Genomic DNA, 18005 nt, shown 5'->3' with positions numbered 1-18005 from the left:
ACTGAATCTATCTAGCAACGATTGCAAGATTAAATCAGTCGCAAGTTCCTTTCCGAGGGGAAAACCCAACCTCTCAAGGTTTTCCATATACCAATCATCTTGAGCACATGGGGACCTACAGGGGCTCCCTCAGCTAACTTGCCTTGAAAAAGGGCTTTTGAAACTTTAAACCTTTCATGCCTTGCTTGCTCTCGATAGAGCATCTTGAAGTGTTCGATCATATCGAACGCTGCCATGTTCTCATGTTGCTTTTGCAACTCTGAGTTCATGGTAGCTAGCATGAGACAAGCAGTTTCATTGGCATCATCGACATGCTTCTTATAAGCATCTCTTTCTGCCTTAGGTGCAGAACTAGGAGGTTCCTCTTCAGGAACAGGTTTCTCCAAGACATACAGCTTTCTATCATGTTTGAGGACAATCCTCAGATCTCGGTGCCAATCCAGAAAATTTGTCCCAGGTACTTTGGGCAGTTTCAATAACAAAAATACCTGAAGTTGAAGTCTCTACTCCATTCTTCTTATCTTCCAGGTACTTTGGGCAGTTTCTCTTTCAGTGTCCGGTCTTACCGCAATGGAAGCAGGTGTCTTCTTTTGCTATGCCTCCACTAGGCTTCAAAGCAGCAACAGTGGGTTTGGGTTTGGCAACTTCCTTTCCTTTCCCTTTATCACCCTGCTTGGTGGGCCTTTTGTTCTGTCTCTTTCCATTTCCGATCATCAGAATGGACTTCCCTTTTGACTTCAGATTCTGCTCAGCAGTTATTAACATGGCTAGTCGTTCAGAAAGAGATTTATCCATATCATTCATATTGAAATTTAGGACAAATTGACTGAATCTATCTAGCAACGATTGCAAGATTAAATCAGTCGCAAGTTCCTTTCCCAGGGGAAAACCCAACCTCTCAAGGTTTTCCATATACCAATCATCTTGAGCACATGGGGACCTACAGGGGCTCCCTCAGCTAACTTGCCTTGAAAAAGGGCTTTTGAAACTTTAAACATTTCATGCCTTGCTTGCTCTCGATAGAGCATTTTGAGGTGTTCGATCATATCGAACGCTGCCATGTTCTCATGTTGCTTTTGCAACTCTGAGTTCATGGTAGCTAGCATGAGACAAGCAGTTTCATTGGCATCATCGACATGCTTCTTATAAGCATCTCTTTCTGCCTTAGGTGCATAACTAGGAGGTTCCTCTTTAGGAACAGGTTTCTCCAAGACGTACAGCTTTCTATCATGTTTGAGGACAATCCTCAGATCTCGGTGCCAATCCAGAAAATTTGTCCTAGGTACTTTGGGCAGTTTCAATAACAAAAATACCTGAAGTTGAAGTCTCTACTCCATTCTTCTTATCTTCCAGGTACTTTGGGCAGTTTCTCTTTCAGTGTCCGGTCTTACCGCAATGGAAGCAGGTGCCTTCTTTTGCTATGCCTCCACTAGACTTCAAAGCAGCAACAGTGGGTTTGGGTTTGGCAACTTCCTTTCCTTTCCCTTTATCACCCTGCTTGGTGGGCCTTTTGTTCTGTCTCTTTCCATTACCGATCATCAGAATGGACTTCCCTTTTAACTTCAGATTCTGCTCAGCAGTTATTAACATGGCTAGTAGTTCAGGAAAAGATTTATCCATATCATTCATATTGAAATTTAGGACAAATTGACTGAATCTATCTAGCACCGATTGCAAGATTAAATCAGTCGCAAGTTCCTTTCCGAGGGGAAAACCCAACCTCTCAAGGTTTTCCATATACCAATCATCTTGAGCACATGGGGACCTACAGGGGCTCCCTCAGCTAACTTGCCTTGAAAAAGGGCTTTTGAAACTTTAAACCTTTCATGCCTTGCTTGCTCTCGATAGAGCATCTTGAGGTGTTCGATCATATCGAACGCTGCCATGTTCTCATGTTGCTTTTGCAACTCTGAGTTCATGGTAGCTAGCATGAGACAAGCAGTTTCATTGGCATCATCGACATGCTTCTTATAAGCATCTCTTTCTGCCTTAGGTGCAGAACTAGGAGGTTCCTCTTCAGGAACAGGTTTCTCCAAGACATACAGCTTTCTTTCATGTTTGAGGACAATCCTCAGATCTCGGTGCCAATCCAGAAAATTTGTCCCAGGTACTTTGGGCAGTTTCAATAACAAAAATACCTGAAGTTGAAGTCTCTACTCCATTCTTCTTATCTTCCAGGTACTTTGGGGAGTTTCTCTTTCAGTGTCCGGTCTTACCGTAATGGAAGCAGGTGTCTTCTTTTGCTATGCCTCCACTAGGCTTCAAAGCAGCAACAGTGGGTTTGGGTTTGGCAACTTCCTTTCCTTTCCCTTTATCACCCTGCTTGGTGGGCCTTTTGTTCTGTCTCTTTCCTTTTCCGATCATCAGAATGGACTTCCCTTTTGACTTCAGATTCTGCTCAGCAGTTATTAACATGGCTAGTCGTTCAGGAAGAGATTTATCCATATCATTCATATTGAAATTTAGGACAAATTGACTGAATCTATCTAGCAACGATTGCAAGATTAAATCAGTCGCAAGTTCCTTTCCGAGGGGAAAACCCAACCTCTCAAGGTTTTCCATATACCAATCATCTTGAGCACATGGGGACCTACAGGGGCTCCCTCAGCTAACTTGCCTTGAAAAAGGGCTTTTGAAACTTTAAACCTTTCATGCCTTGCTTGCTCTCGATAGAGCATCTTGAGGTGTTCGATCATATCGAATGCTGCCATGTTCTCATGTTGCTTTTGCAACTCTGAGTTCATGGTAGCTAGCATGAGACAAGCAGTTTCATTGGCATCATCGACATGCTTCTTATAAGCATCTCTTTCTGCCTTAGGTGCATAACTAGGAGGTTCCTCTTCAGGAACAGGTTTCTCCAAGACATACAGCTTTCTATCATGTTTGAGGACAATCCTCAGATCTCGGTGCCAATCCAGAAAATTTGTCCCAGGTACTTTGGGCAGTTTCAATAACAAAAATACCTGAAGTTGAAGTCTCTACTCCATTCTTCTTATCTTCCAGGTACTTTGGGCAGTTTCTCTTTCAGTGTCCGGTCTTACCGCAATGGAAGCAGGTGCCTTCTTTTGCTATGCCTCCACTAGACTTCAAAGCAGCAACAGTGGGTTTGGGTTTGGCAACTTCCTTTCCTTTCCCTTTATCACCCTGCTTGGTGGGCCTTTTGTTCTGTCTCTTTCCATTTCCGATCATCAGAATGGACTTCCCTTTTGACTTTAGATTCTGCTCAGCAGTTATTAACATGGCTAGTAGTTCAGGAAGAGATTTATCCATATCATTCATATTGAAATTTAGGACAAATTGACTGAATCTATCTAGCAACGATTGCAAGATTAAATCATTCGCAAGTTCCTTTCCGAGGGGAAAACCCAACCTCTCAAGGTTTTCCATATACCCATCATCTTGAGCACATGGGGACCTACAGGGGCTCCCTCAGCTAACTTGCCTTGAAAAAGGGCTTTTGAAACTTTAAACCTTTCATGCCTTGCTTGCTCTCGATAGAGCATCTTGAGGTGTTCGATCATATCGAACGCTGCCATGTTCTCATGTTGCTTTTGCAACTCTGAGTTCATGGTAGCTAGCATGAGACAAGCAGTTTCATTGGCATCATCGACATGCTTCTTATAAGCATCTCTTTCTGCCTTAGGTGCATAACTAGGAGGTTCCTCTTCAGGAACAGGTTTCTCCAAGACATACAGCTTTCTATCATGTTTGAGGACAATCCTCAGATCTCGGTGCCAATCCAGAAAATTTGTCCCAGGTACTTTGGGCAGTTTCAATAACAAAAATACCTGAAGTTGAAGTCTCTACTCCATTCTTCTTATCTTCCAGGTACTTTGGGCAGTTTCTCTTTCAGTGTCCGGTCTTACCGTAATGGAAGCAGGTGTCTTCTTTTGCTATGCCTCCACTAGGCTTCAAAGCAGCAACAGTGGGTTTGGGTTTGGCAACTTCCTTTCCTTTCCCTTTATCACCCTGCTTGGTGGGCCTTTTGTTCTGTCTCTTTCCATTTCCGATCATCAGAATGGACTTCCCTTTTGACTTCAGATTCTGCTCAGCAGTTATTAACATGGCTAGTCGTTCAGAAAGAGATTTATCCATATCATTCATATTGAAATTTAGGACAAATTGACTGAATCTATCTAGCAACGATTGCAAGATTAAATCAGTCGCAAGTTCCTTTCCCAGGGGAAAACCCAACCTCTCAAGGTTTTCCATATACCAATCATCTTGAGCACATGGGGACCTACAGGGGCTCCCTCAGCTAACTTGCCTTGAAAAAGGGCTTTTGAAACTTTAAACCTTTCATGCCTTGCTTGCTCTCGATAGAGCATCTTGAGGTGTTCGATCATATCGAACGCTGCCATGTTCTCATGTTGCTTTTGCAACTCTGAGTTCATGGTAGCTAGCATGAGACAAGCAGTTTCATTGGCATCATCGACATGCTTCTTATAAGCATCTCTTTCTGCCTTAGGTGCATAACTAGGAGGTTCCTCTTCAGGAACAGGTTTCTCCAAGACATACAGCTTTCTATCATGTTTGAGGACAATCCTCAGATCTCGGTGCCAATCCAGAAAATTTGTCCCAGGTACTTTGGGCAGTTTCAATAACAAAAATACCTGAAGTTGAAGTCTCTACTCCATTCTTCTTATCTTCCAGGTACTTTGGGCAGTTTCTCTTTCAGTGTCCGGTCTTACCGCAATGGAAGCAGGTGCCTTCTTTTGCTATGCCTCCACTAGACTTCAAAGCAGCAACAGTGGGTTTGGGTTTGGCAACTTCCTTTCCTTTCCCTTTATCACCCTGCTTGGTGGGCCTTTTGTTCTGTCTCTTTCCATTACCGATCATCAGAATGGACTTCCCTTTTGACTTCAGATTCTGCTCAGCAGTTATTAACATGGCTAGTAGTTCAGGAAGAGATTTATCCATATCATTCATATTGAAATTTAGGACAAATTGACTGAATCTATCTAGCACCGATTGCAAGATTAAATCAGTCGCAAGTTCCTTTCCGAGGGGAAAACCCAACCTCTCAAGGTTTTCCATATACCAATCATCTTGAGCACATGGGGACCTACAGGGGCTCCCTCAGCTAACTTGCCTTGAAAAAGGGCTTTTGAAACTTTAAACCTTTCATGCCTTGCTTGCTCTCGATAGAGCATCTTGAGGTGTTCGATCATATCGAACGCTGCCATGTTCTCATGTTGCTTTTGCAACTCTGAGTTCATGGTAGCTAGCATGAGACAAGCAGTTTCATTCGCATCATCGACATGCCTCTTATAAGCATCTCTTTCTGCCTTAGGTGCAGAACTAGGAGGTTCCTCTTCAGGAACAGGTTTCTCCATGACATACAGCTTTCTATCATGTTTGAGGACAATCCTCAGATCTCGGTGCCAATCCAGAAAATTTGTCCCAGGTATTTTGGGCAGTTTCAATAACAAAAATACCTGAAGTTGAAGTCTCTACTCCATTCTTCTTATCTTCCAGGTACTTTGGGCAGTTTCTCTTTCAGTGTCCGGTCTTACCGCAATGGAAGCAGGTGCCTTCTTTTGCTATGCCTCCACTAGGCTTCAAAGCAGCAACAGTGGGTTTGGGTTTGGCAACTTCCTTTCCTTTCCCTTTATCACCCTGCTTGGTGGGCCTTTTGTTCTGTCTCTTTCCATTTCCGATCATCAGAATGGACTTCCCTTTTGACTTCAGATTCTGCTCAGCAGTTATTAACATGGCTAGTCATTTAGAAAGAGATTTATCCATATCATTCATATTGAAATTTAGGACAAATTGACTGAATCTATCTAGCAACGATTGCAAGATTAAATCAGTCGCAAATTCCTTTCCCAGGGGAAAACCCAACCTCTCAAGGTTTTCCATATACCAATCATCTTGAGCACATGGGGACCTACAGGGGCTCCCTCAGCTAACTTGCCTTGAAAAAGGGCTTTTGAAACTTTAAACCTTTCATGCCTTGCTTGCTCTCGATAGAGCATCTTGAGGTGTTCGATCATATCGAACGCTGCCATGTTCTCATGTTGCTTTTGCAACTCTGAGTTCATGGTAGCTAGCATGAGACAAGCAGTTTCATTGGCATCATCGACATGCTTCTTATAAGCATCTCTTTCTGCCTTAGGTGCATAACTAGGAGGTTCCTCTTCAGGAACAGGTTTCTCCAAGACATACAGCTTTCTATCATGTTTGAGGACAATCCTCAGATCTCGGTGCCAATCCAGAAAATTTGTCCCAGGTACTTTGGGCAGTTTCAATAACAAAAATACCTGAAGTTGAAGTCTCTACTCCATTCTTCTTATCTTCCAGGTACTTTGGGCAGTTTCTCTTTCAGTGTCCGGTCTTACCGCAATGGAAGCAGGTGCCTTCTTTTGCTATGCCTCCACTAGACTTCAAAGCAGCAACAGTGGGTTTGGGTTTGGCAACTTCCTTTCCTTTCCCTTTATCACCCTGCTTGGTGGGCCTTTTGTTCTGTCTCTTTCCATTTCCGATCATCAGAATGGACTTCCCTTTTGACTTCAGATTCTGCTCAGCAGTTATTAACATGGCTAGTAGTTCAGGAAGAGATTTATCCATATCATTCATATTGAAATTTAGGACAAATTGACTGAATCTATCTAGCACCGATTGCAAGATAAATCAGTCGCAAGTTCCTTTCCGAGGGGAAAACCCAACCTCTCAAGGTTTTCCATATACCAATCATCTTGAGCACATGGGGACCTACAGGGGCTCCCTCAGCTAACTTGCCTTGAAAAAGGGCTTTTGAAACTTTAAACCTTTCATGCCTTGCTTGCTCTCGATAGAGCATCTTGAGGTGTTCGATCATATCGAACGCTGCCATGTTCTCATGTTGCTTTTGCAACTCTGAGTTCATGGTAGCTAGCATGAGACAAGCAGTTTCATTGGCATCATCGACATGCTTCTTATAAGCATCTCTTTCTGCCTTAGGTGCATAACTAGGAGGTTCCTCTTCAGGAACAGGTTTCTCCAAGACATACAGCTTTCTATCATGTTTGAGGACAATCCTCAGATCTCGGTGCCAATCCAGAAAATTTGTCCCAGGTACTTTGGGCAGTTTCAATAACAAAAATACCTGAAGTTGAAGTCTCTACTCCATTCTTCTTATCTTCCAGGTACTTTGGGCAGTTTCTCTTTCAGTGTCCGGTCTTACCGCAATGGAAGCAGGTGCCTTCTTTTGCTATGCCTCCACTAGACTTCAAAGCAGCAACAGTGGGTTTGGGTTTGGCAACTTCCTTTCCTTTCCCTTTATCACCCTGCTTGGTGGGCCTTTTGTTCTGTCTCTTTCCATTTCCGATCATCAGAATGGACTTCCCTTTTGACTTCAGATTCTGCTCAGCAGTTATTAACATGGCTAGTCGTTCAGGAAGATATTTATCCATATCATTCATATTGAAATTTAGGACAAATTGACTGAATCTATCTAGCAACGATTGCAAGATTAAATCAGTCGCAAGTTCCTTTCCGAGGGGAAAACCCAACCTCTCAAGGTTTTCCATATACCAATCATCTTGAGCACATGGGGACCTACAGGGGCTCCCTCAGCTAACTTGCCTTGAAAAAGGGCTTTTGAAACTTTAAACCTTTCATGCCTTGCTTGCTCTCGATAGAGCATCTTGAGGTGTTCGATCATATCGAACGCTGCCATGTTCTCATGTTGCTTTTGCAACTCTGAGTTCATGGTAGCTAGCATGAGACAAGCAGTTTCATTGGCATCATCGACATGCTTCTTATAAGCATCTCTTTCTGCCTTAGGTGCATAACTAGGAGGTTCCTCTTCAGGAACAGGTTTCTCCAAGACATACAGCTTTCTATCATGTTTGAGGACAATCCTCAGATCTCGGTGCCAATCCAGAAAATTTGTCCCAGGTACTTTGGGCAGTTTCAATAACAAAAATACCTGAAGTTGAAGTCTCTACTCCATTCTTCTTATCTTCCAGGTACTTTGGGCAGTTTCTCTTTCAGTGTCCGGTCTTACCGCAATGGAAGCAGGTGCCTTCTTTTGCTATGCCTCCACTAGACTTCAAAGCAGCAACAGTGGGTTTGGGTTTGGCAACTTCCTTTCCTTTCCCTTTATCACCCTGCTTGGTGGGCCTTTTGTTCTGTCTCTTTCCATTTCCGATCATCAGAATGGACTTCCCTTTTGACTTCAGATTCTGCTCAGCAGTTATTAACATGGCTAGTAGTTCAGGAAGAGATTTATCCATATCATTCATATTGAAATTTAGGACAAATTGACTGAATCTATCTAGCAACGATTGCAAGATTAAATCAGTCGCAAGTTCCTTTCCGAGGGGAAAACCCAACCTCTCAAGGTTTTCCATATACCAATCATCTTGAGCACATGGGGACCTACAGGGGCTCCCTCAGCTAACTTGCCTTGAAAAAGGGCTTTTGAAACTTTAAACCTTTCATGCCTTGCTTGCTCTCGATAGAGCATCTTGAGGTGTTCGATCATATCGAACGCTGCCATGTTCTCATGTTGCTTTTGCAACTCTGAGTTCATGGTAGCTAGCATGAGACAAGCAGTTTCATTGGCATCATCGACATGCTTCTTATAAGCATCTCTTTCTGCCTTAGGTGCATAACTAGGAGGTTCCTCTTCAGGAACAGGTTTCTCCAAGACATACAGCTTTCTATCATGTTTGAGGACAATCCTCAGATCTCGGTGCCAATCCAGAAAATTTGTCCCAGGTACTTTGGGCAGTTTCAATAACAAAAATACCTGAAGTTGAAGTCTCTACTCCATTCTTCTTATCTTCCAGGTACTTTGGGCAGTTTCTCTTTCAGTGTCCGGTCTTACCGCAATGGAAGCAGGTGCCTTCTTTTGCTATGCCTCCACTAGACTTCAAAGCAGCAACAGTGGGTTTGGGTTTGGCAACTTCCTTTCCTTTCCCTTTATCACCCTGCTTGGTGGGCCTTTTGTTCTGTCTCTTTCCATTTCCGATCATCAGAATGGACTTCCCTTTTGACTTCAGATTCTGCTCAGCAGTTATTAACATGGCTAGTCGTTCAGGAAGAGATTTATCCATATCATTCATATTGAAATTTAGGACAAATTGACTGAATCTATCTAGCAACGATTGCAAGATTAAATCAGTCGCAAGTTCCTTTCCGAGGGGAAAACCCAACCTCTCAAGGTTTTCCATATACCAATCATCTTGAGCACATGGGGACCTACAGGGGCTCCCTCAGCTAACTTGCCTTGAAAAAGGGCTTTTGAAACTTTAAACCTTTCATGCCTTGCTTGCTCTCGATAGAGCATCTTGAGGTGTTCGATCATATCGAACGCTGCCATGTTCTCATGTTGCTTTTGCAACTCTGAGTTCATGGTAGCTAGCATGAGACAAGCAGTTTCATTGGCATCATCGACATGCTTCTTATAAGCATCTCTTTCTGCCTTAGGTGCATAACTAGGAGGTTCCTCTTCAGGAACAGGTTTCTCCAAGACATACAGCTTTCTATCATGTTTGAGGACAATCCTCAGATCTCGGTGCCAATCCAGAAAATTTGTCCCAGGTACTTTGGGCAGTTTCAATAACAAAAATACCTGAAGTTGAAGTCTCTACTCCATTCTTCTTATCTTCCAGGTACTTTGGGCAGTTTCTCTTTCAGTGTCCGGTCTTACCGCAATGGAAGCAGGTGCCTTCTTTTGCTATGCCTCCACTAGACTTCAAAGCAGCAACAGTGGGTTTGGGTTTGGCAACTTCCTTTCCTTTCCCTTTATCACCCTGCTTGGTGGGCCTTTTGTTCTGTCTCTTTCCATTTCCGATCATCAGAATGGACTTCCCTTTTGACTTCAGATTCTGCTCAGCAGTTATTAACATGGCTAGTCGTTCAGGAAGATATTTATCCATATCATTCATATTGAAATTTAGGACAAATTGACTGAATCTATCTAGCAACGATTGCAAGATTAAATCAGTCGCAAGTTCCTTTCCGAGGGGAAAACCCAACCTCTCAAGGTTTTCCATATACCAATCATCTTGAGCACATGGGGACCTACAGGGGCTCCCTCAGCTAACTTGCCTTGAAAAAGGGCTTTTGAAACTTTAAACCTTTCATGCCTTGCTTGCTCTCGATAGAGCATCTTGAGGTGTTCGATCATATCGAACGCTGCCATGTTCTCATGTTGCTTTTGCAACTCTGAGTTCATGGTAGCTAGCATGAGACAAGCAGTTTCATTGGCATCATCGACATGCTTCTTATAAGCATCTCTTTCTGCCTTAGGTGCATAACTAGGAGGTTCCTCTTCAGGAACAGGTTTCTCCAAGACATACAGCTTTCTATCATGTTTGAGGACAATCCTCAGATCTCGGTGCCAATCCAGAAAATTTGTCCCAGGTACTTTGGGCAGTTTCAATAACAAAAATACCTGAAGTTGAAGTCTCTACTCCATTCTTCTTATCTTCCAGGTACTTTGGGCAGTTTCTCTTTCAGTGTCCGGTCTTACCGCAATGGAAGCAGGTGCCTTCTTTTGCTATGCCTCCACTAGACTTCAAAGCAGCAACAGTGGGTTTGGGTTTGGCAACTTCCTTTCCTTTCCCTTTATCACCCTGCTTGGTGGGCCTTTTGTTCTGTCTCTTTCCATTTCCGATCATCAGAATGGACTTCCCTTTTGACTTCAGATTCTGCTCAGCAGTTATTAACATGGCTAGTAGTTCAGGAAGAGATTTATCCATATCATTCATATTGAAATTTAGGACAAATTGACTGAATCTATCTAGCAACGATTGCAAGATTAAATCAGTCGCAAGTTCCTTTCCGAGGGGAAAACCCAACCTCTCAAGGTTTTCCATATACCAATCATCTTGAGCACATGGGGACCTACAGGGGCTCCCTCAGCTAACTTGCCTTGAAAAAGGGCTTTTGAAACTTTAAACCTTTCATGCCTTGCTTGCTCTCGATAGAGCATCTTGAGGTGTTCGATCATATCGAACGCTGCCATGTTCTCATGTTGCTTTTGCAACTCTGAGTTCATGGTAGCTAGCATGAGACAAGCAGTTTCATTGGCATCATCGACATGCTTCTTATAAGCATCTCTTTCTGCCTTAGGTGCATAACTAGGAGGTTCCTCTTCAGGAACAGGTTTCTCCAAGACATACAGCTTTCTATCATGTTTGAGGACAATCCTCAGATCTCGGTGCCAATCCAGAAAATTTGTCCCAGGTACTTTGGGCAGTTTCAATAACAAAAATACCTGAAGTTGAAGTCTCTACTCCATTCTTCTTATCTTCCAGGTACTTTGGGCAGTTTCTCTTTCAGTGTCCGGTCTTACCGCAATGGAAGCAGGTGCCTTCTTTTGCTATGCCTCCACTAGACTTCAAAGCAGCAACAGTGGGTTTGGGTTTGGCAACTTCCTTTCCTTTCCCTTTATCACCCTGCTTGGTGGGCCTTTTGTTCTGTCTCTTTCCATTTCCGATCATCAGAATGGACTTCCCTTTTGACTTCAGATTCTGCTCAGCAGTTATTAACATGGCTAGTAGTTCAGGAAGAGATTTATCCATATCATTCATATTGAAATTTAGGACAAATTGACTGAATCTATCTAGCAACGATTGCAAGATTAAATCAGTCGCAAGTTCCTTTCCGAGGGGAAAACCCAACCTCTCAAGGTTTTCCATATACCAATCATCTTGAGCACATGGGGACCTACAGGGGCTCCCTCAGCTAACTTGCCTTGAAAAAGGGCTTTTGAAACTTTAAACCTTTCATGCCTTGCTTGCTCTCGATAGAGCATCTTGAGGTGTTCGATCATATCGAACGCTGCCATGTTCTCATGTTGCTTTTGCAACTCTGAGTTCATGGTAGCTAGCATGAGACAAGCAGTTTCATTGGCATCATCGACATGCTTCTTATAAGCATCTCTTTCTGCCTTAGGTGCATAACTAGGAGGTTCCTCTTCAGGAACAGGTTTCTCCAAGACATACAGCTTTCTATCATGTTTGAGGACAATCCTCAGATCTCGGTGCCAATCCAGAAAATTTGTCCCAGGTACTTTGGGCAGTTTCAATAACAAAAATACCTGAAGTTGAAGTCTCTACTCCATTCTTCTTATCTTCCAGGTACTTTGGGCAGTTTCTCTTTCAGTGTCCGGTCTTACCGCAATGGAAGCAGGTGCCTTCTTTTGCTATGCCTCCACTAGACTTCAAAGCAGCAACAGTGGGTTTGGGTTTGGCAACTTCCTTTCCTTTCCCTTTATCACCCTGCTTGGTGGGCCTTTTGTTCTGTCTCTTTCCATTTCCGATCATCAGAATGGACTTCCCTTTTGACTTCAGATTCTGCTCAGCAGTTATTAACATGGCTAGTAGTTCAGGAAGAGATTTATCCATATCATTCATATTGAAATTTAGGACAAATTGACTGAATCTATCTAGCAACGATTGCAAGATTAAATCAGTCGCAAGTTCCTTTCCGAGGGGAAAACCCAACCTCTCAAGGTTTTCCATATACCAATCATCTTGAGCACATGGGGACCTACAGGGGCTCCCTCAGCTAACTTGCCTTGAAAAAGGGCTTTTGAAACTTTAAACCTTTCATGCCTTGCTTGCTCTCGATAGAGCATCTTGAGGTGTTCGATCATATCGAACGCTGCCATGTTCTCATGTTGCTTTTGCAACTCTGAGTTCATGGTAGCTAGCATGAGACAAGCAGTTTCATTGGCATCATCGACATGCTTCTTATAAGCATCTCTTTCTGCCTTAGGTGCATAACTAGGAGGTTCCTCTTCAGGAACAGGTTTCTCCAAGACATACAGCTTTCTATCATGTTTGAGGACAATCCTCAGATCTCGGTGCCAATCCAGAAAATTTGTCCCAGGTACTTTGGGCAGTTTCAATAACAAAAATACCTGAAGTTGAAGTCTCTACTCCATTCTTCTTATCTTCCAGGTACTTTGGGCAGTTTCTCTTTCAGTGTCCGGTCTTACCGCAATGGAAGCAGGTGCCTTCTTTTGCTATGCCTCCACTAGACTTCAAAGCAGCAACAGTGGGTTTGGGTTTGGCAACTTCCTTTCCTTTCCCTTTATCACCCTGCTTGGTGGGCCTTTTGTTCTGTCTCTTTCCATTTCCGATCATCAGAATGGACTTCCCTTTTGACTTCAGATTCTGCTCAGCAGTTATTAACATGGCTAGTAGTTCAGGAAGAGATTTATCCATATCATTCATATTGAAATTTAGGACAAATTGACTGAATCTATCTAGCAACGATTGCAAGATTAAATCAGTCGCAAGTTCCTTTCCGAGGGGAAAACCCAACCTCTCAAGGTTTTCCATATACCAATCATCTTGAGCACATGGGGACCTACAGGGGCTCCCTCAGCTAACTTGCCTTGAAAAAGGGCTTTTGAAACTTTAAACCTTTCATGCCTTGCTTGCTCTCGATAGAGCATCTTGAGGTGTTCGATCATATCGAACGCTGCCATGTTCTCATGTTGCTTTTGCAACTCTGAGTTCATGGTAGCTAGCATGAGACAAGCAGTTTCATTGGCATCATCGACATGCTTCTTATAAGCATCTCTTTCTGCCTTAGGTGCATAACTAGGAGGTTCCTCTTCAGGAACAGGTTTCTCCAAGACATACAACTTTCTATCATGTTTGAGGACAATCCTCAGATCTCGGTGCCAATCCAGAAAATTTGTCCCAGGTACTTTGGGCAGTTTCAATAACAAAAATACCTGAAGTTGAAGTCTCTACTCCATTCTTCTTATCTTCCAGGTACTTTGGGCAGTTTCTCTTTCAGTGTCCGGTCTTACCACAATGGAAGCAGGTGCCTTCTTTTACTATGCCTCCACTAGACTTCAAAGCAGCAACAGTGGGTTTGGGTTTGGCAACTTCCTTTCCTTTCCCTTTATCACCCTGCTTGGTGGGCCTTTTGTTCTGTCTCTTTCCATTTCCGATCATCAGAATGGACTTCCCTTTTGACTTCAGATTCTGCTCAGCAGTTATTAACATGGCTAGTCGTTCAGGAAGATATTTATCCATATCATTCATATTGAAATTTAGGACAAATTGACTGAATCTATCTAGCAACGATTGCAAGATTAAATCAGTCGCAAGTTCCTTTCCGAGGGGAAAACCCAACCTCTCAAGGTTTTCCATATACCAATCATCTTGAGCACATGGGGACCTACAGGGGCTCCCTCAGCTAACTTGCCTTGAAAAAGGGCTTTTGAAACTTTAAACCTTTCATGCCTTGCTTGCTCTCGATAGAGCATCTTGAGGTGTTCGATCATATCGAACGCTGCCATGTTCTCATGTTGCTTTTGCAACTCTGAGTTCATGGTAGCTAGCATGAGACAAGCAGTTTCATTGGCATCATCGACATGCTTCTTATAAGCATCTCTTTCTGCCTTAGGTGCATAACTAGGAGGTTCCTCTTCAGGAACAGGTTTCTCCAAGACATACAGCTTTCTATCATGTTTGAGGACAATCCTCAGATCTCGGTGCCAATCCAGAAAATTTGTCCCAGGTACTTTGGGCAGTTTCAATAACAAAAATACCTGAAGTTGAAGTCTCTACTCCATTCTTCTTATCTTCCAGGTACTTTGGGCAGTTTCTCTTTCAGTGTCCGGTCTTACCGCAATGGAAGCAGGTGCCTTCTTTTGCTATGCCTCCACTAGACTTCAAAGCAGCAACAGTGGGTTTGGGTTTGGCAACTTCCTTTCCTTTCCCTTTATCACCGTGCTTGGTGGGCCTTTTGTTCTGTCTCTTTCCATTTCCGATCATCAGAATGGACTTCCCTTTTGACTTCAGATTCTGCTCAGCAGTTATTAACATGGCTAGTCGTTCAGGAAGATATTTATCCATATCATTCATATTGAAATTTAGGACAAATTGACTGAATCTATCTAGCAACGATTGCAAGATTAAATCAGTCGCAAGTTCCTTTCCGAGGGGAAAACCCAACCTCTCAAGGTTTTCCATATACCAATCATCTTGAGCACATGGGGACCTACAGGGGCTCCCTCAGCTAACTTGCCTTGAAAAAGGGCTTTTGAAACTTTAAACCTTTCATGCCTTGCTTGCTCTCGATAGAGCATCTTGAGGTGTTCGATCATATCGAACGCTGCCATGTTCTCATGTTGCTTTTGCAACTCTGAGTTCATGGTAGCTAGCATGAGACAAGCAGTTTCATTGGCATCATCGACATGCTTCTTATAAGCATCTCTTTCTGCCTTAGGTGCATAACTAGGAGGTTCCTCTTCAGGAACAGGTTTCTCCAAGACATACAGCTTTCTATCATGTTTGAGGACAATCCTCAGATCTCGGTGCCAATCCAGAAAATTTGTCCCAGGTACTTTGGGCAGTTTCAATAACAAAAATACCTGAAGTTGAAGTCTCTACTCCATTCTTCTTATCTTCCAGGTACTTTGGGCAGTTTCTCTTTCAGTGTCCGGTCTTACCGCAATGGAAGCAGGTGCCTTCTTTTGCTATGCCTCCACTAGACTTCAAAGCAGCAACAGTGGGTTTGGGTTTGGCAACTTCCTTTCCTTTCCCTTTATCACCCTGCTTGGTGGGCCTTTTATTCTGTCTCTTTCCATTTCCGATCATCAGAATGGACTTCCCTTTTGACTTCAGATTCTGCTCAGCAGTTATTAACATGGCTAGTAGTTCAGGAAGAGATTTATCCATATCATTCATATTGAAATTTAGGACAAATTGACTGAATCTATCTAGCAACGATTGCAAGATTAAATCAGTCGCAAGTTCCTTTCCGAGGGGAAAACCCAACCTCTCAAGGTTTTCCATATACCAATCATCTTGAGCACATGGGGACCTACAGGGGCTCCCTCAGCTAACTTGCCTTGAAAAAGGGCTTTTGAAACTTTAAACCTTTCATGCCTTGCTTGCTCTCGATAGAGCATCTTGAGGTGTTCGATCATATCGAACGCTGCCATGTTCTCATGTTGCTTTTGCAACTCTGAGTTCATGGTAGCTAGCATGAGACAAGCAGTTTCATTGGCATCATCGACATGCTTCTTATAAGCATCTCTTTCTGCCTTAGGTGCATAACTAGGAGGTTCCTCTTCAGGAACAGGTTTCTCCAAGACATACAACTTTCTATCATGTTTGAGGACAATCCTCAGATCTCGGTGCCAATCCAGAAAATTTGTCCCAGGTACTTTGGGCAGTTTCGATAACAAAAATACCTGAAGTTGAAGTCTCTACTCCATTCTTCTTATCTTCCAGGTACTTTGGGCAGTTTCTCTTTCAATGTCCGGTCTTACCACAATGGAAGCAGGTGCCTTCTTTTACTATGCCTCCACTAGACTTCAAAGCAGCAACAGTGGGTTTGGGTTTGGCAACTTCCTTTCTTTTCCCTTTATCACCCTGCTTGGTGGGCCTTTTGTTCTGTCTCTTTCCATTTCCGATCATCAGAATGGACTTCCCTTTTGACTTCAGATTCTGCTCAGCAGTTATTAACATGGCTAGTCGTTCAGGAAGATATTTATCCATATCATTCATATTGAAATTTAGGACAAATTGACTGAATCTATCTAGCAACGATTGCAAGATTAAATCAGTCGCAAGTTCCTTTCCGAGGGGAAAACCCAACCTCTCAAGGTTTTCCATATACCAATCATCTTGAGCACATGGGGACCTACAGGGGCTCCCTCAGCTAACTTGCCTTGAAAAAGGGCTTTTGAAACTTTAAACCTTTCATGCCTTGCTTGCTCTCGATAGAGCATCTTGAGGTGTTCGATCATATCGAACGCTGCCATGTTCTCATGTTGCTTTTGCAACTCTGAGTTCATGGTAGCTAGCATGAGACAAGCAGTTTCATTGGCATCATCGACATGCTTCTTATAAGCATCTCTTTCTGCCTTAGGTGCATAACTAGGAGGTTCCTCTTCAGGAACAGGTTTCTCCAAGACATACAGCTTTCTATCATGTTTGAGGACAATCCTCAGATCTCGGTGCCAATCCAGAAAATTTGTCCCAGGTACTTTGGGCAGTTTCAATAACAAAAATACCTGAAGTTGAAGTCTCTACTCCATTCTTCTTATCTTCCAGGTACTTTGGGCAGTTTCTCTTTCAGTGTCCGGTCTTACCGCAATGGAAGCAGGTGCCTTCTTTTGCTATGCCTCCACTAGACTTCAAAGCAGCAACAGTGGGTTTGGGTTTGGCAACTTCCTTTCCTTTCCCTTTATCACCCTGCTTGGTGGGCCTTTTGTTCTGTCTCTTTCCATTTCCGATCATCAGAATGGACTTCCCTTTTGACTTCAGATTCTGCTCAGCAGTTATTAACATGGCTAGTAGTTCAGGAAGAGATTTATCCATATCATTCATATTGAAATTTAGGACAAATTGACTGAATCTATCTAGCAACGATTGCAAGATTAAATCAGTCGCAAGTTCCTTTCCGAGGGGAAAACCCAACCTCTCAAGGTTTTCCATATACCAATCATCTTGAGCACATGGGGACCTACAGGGGCTCCCTCAGCTAACTTGCCTTGAAAAAGGGCTTTTGAAACTTTAAACCTTTCATGCCTTGCTTGCTCTCGATAGAGCATCTTGAGGTGTTCGATCATATCGAACGCTGCCATGTTCTCATGTTGCTTTTGCAACTCTGAGTTCATGGTAGCTAGCATGAGACAAGCAGTTTCATTGGCATCATCGACATGCTTCTTATAAGCATCTCTTTCTGCCTTAGGTGCATAACTAGGAGGTTCCTCTTCAGGAACAGGTTTCTCCAAGACATACAACTTTCTATCATGTTTGAGGACAATCCTCAGATCTCGGTGCCAATCCAGAAAATTTGTCCCAGGTACTTTGGGCAGTTTCAATAACAAAAATACCTGAAGTTGAAGTCTCTACTCCATTCTTCTTATCTTCCAGGTACTTTGGGCAGTTTCTCTTTCAGTGTCCGGTCTTACCGCAATGGAAGCAGGTGCCTTCTTTTGCTATGCCTCCACTAGACTTCAAAGCAGCAACAGTGGGTTTGGGTTTGGCAACTTCCTTTCCTTTCCCTTTATCACCCTGCTTGGTGGG

Source organism: Lathyrus oleraceus, chromosome 1, assembly GCF_024323335.1.
Source record: "Lathyrus oleraceus cultivar Zhongwan6 chromosome 1, CAAS_Psat_ZW6_1.0, whole genome shotgun sequence".
NCBI lineage: Eukaryota > Viridiplantae > Streptophyta > Magnoliopsida > Fabales > Fabaceae > Lathyrus > Lathyrus oleraceus.
The sequence above is the reverse complement of the archived record's forward strand: the minus strand, read 5'-3'. Positions refer to the sequence as shown.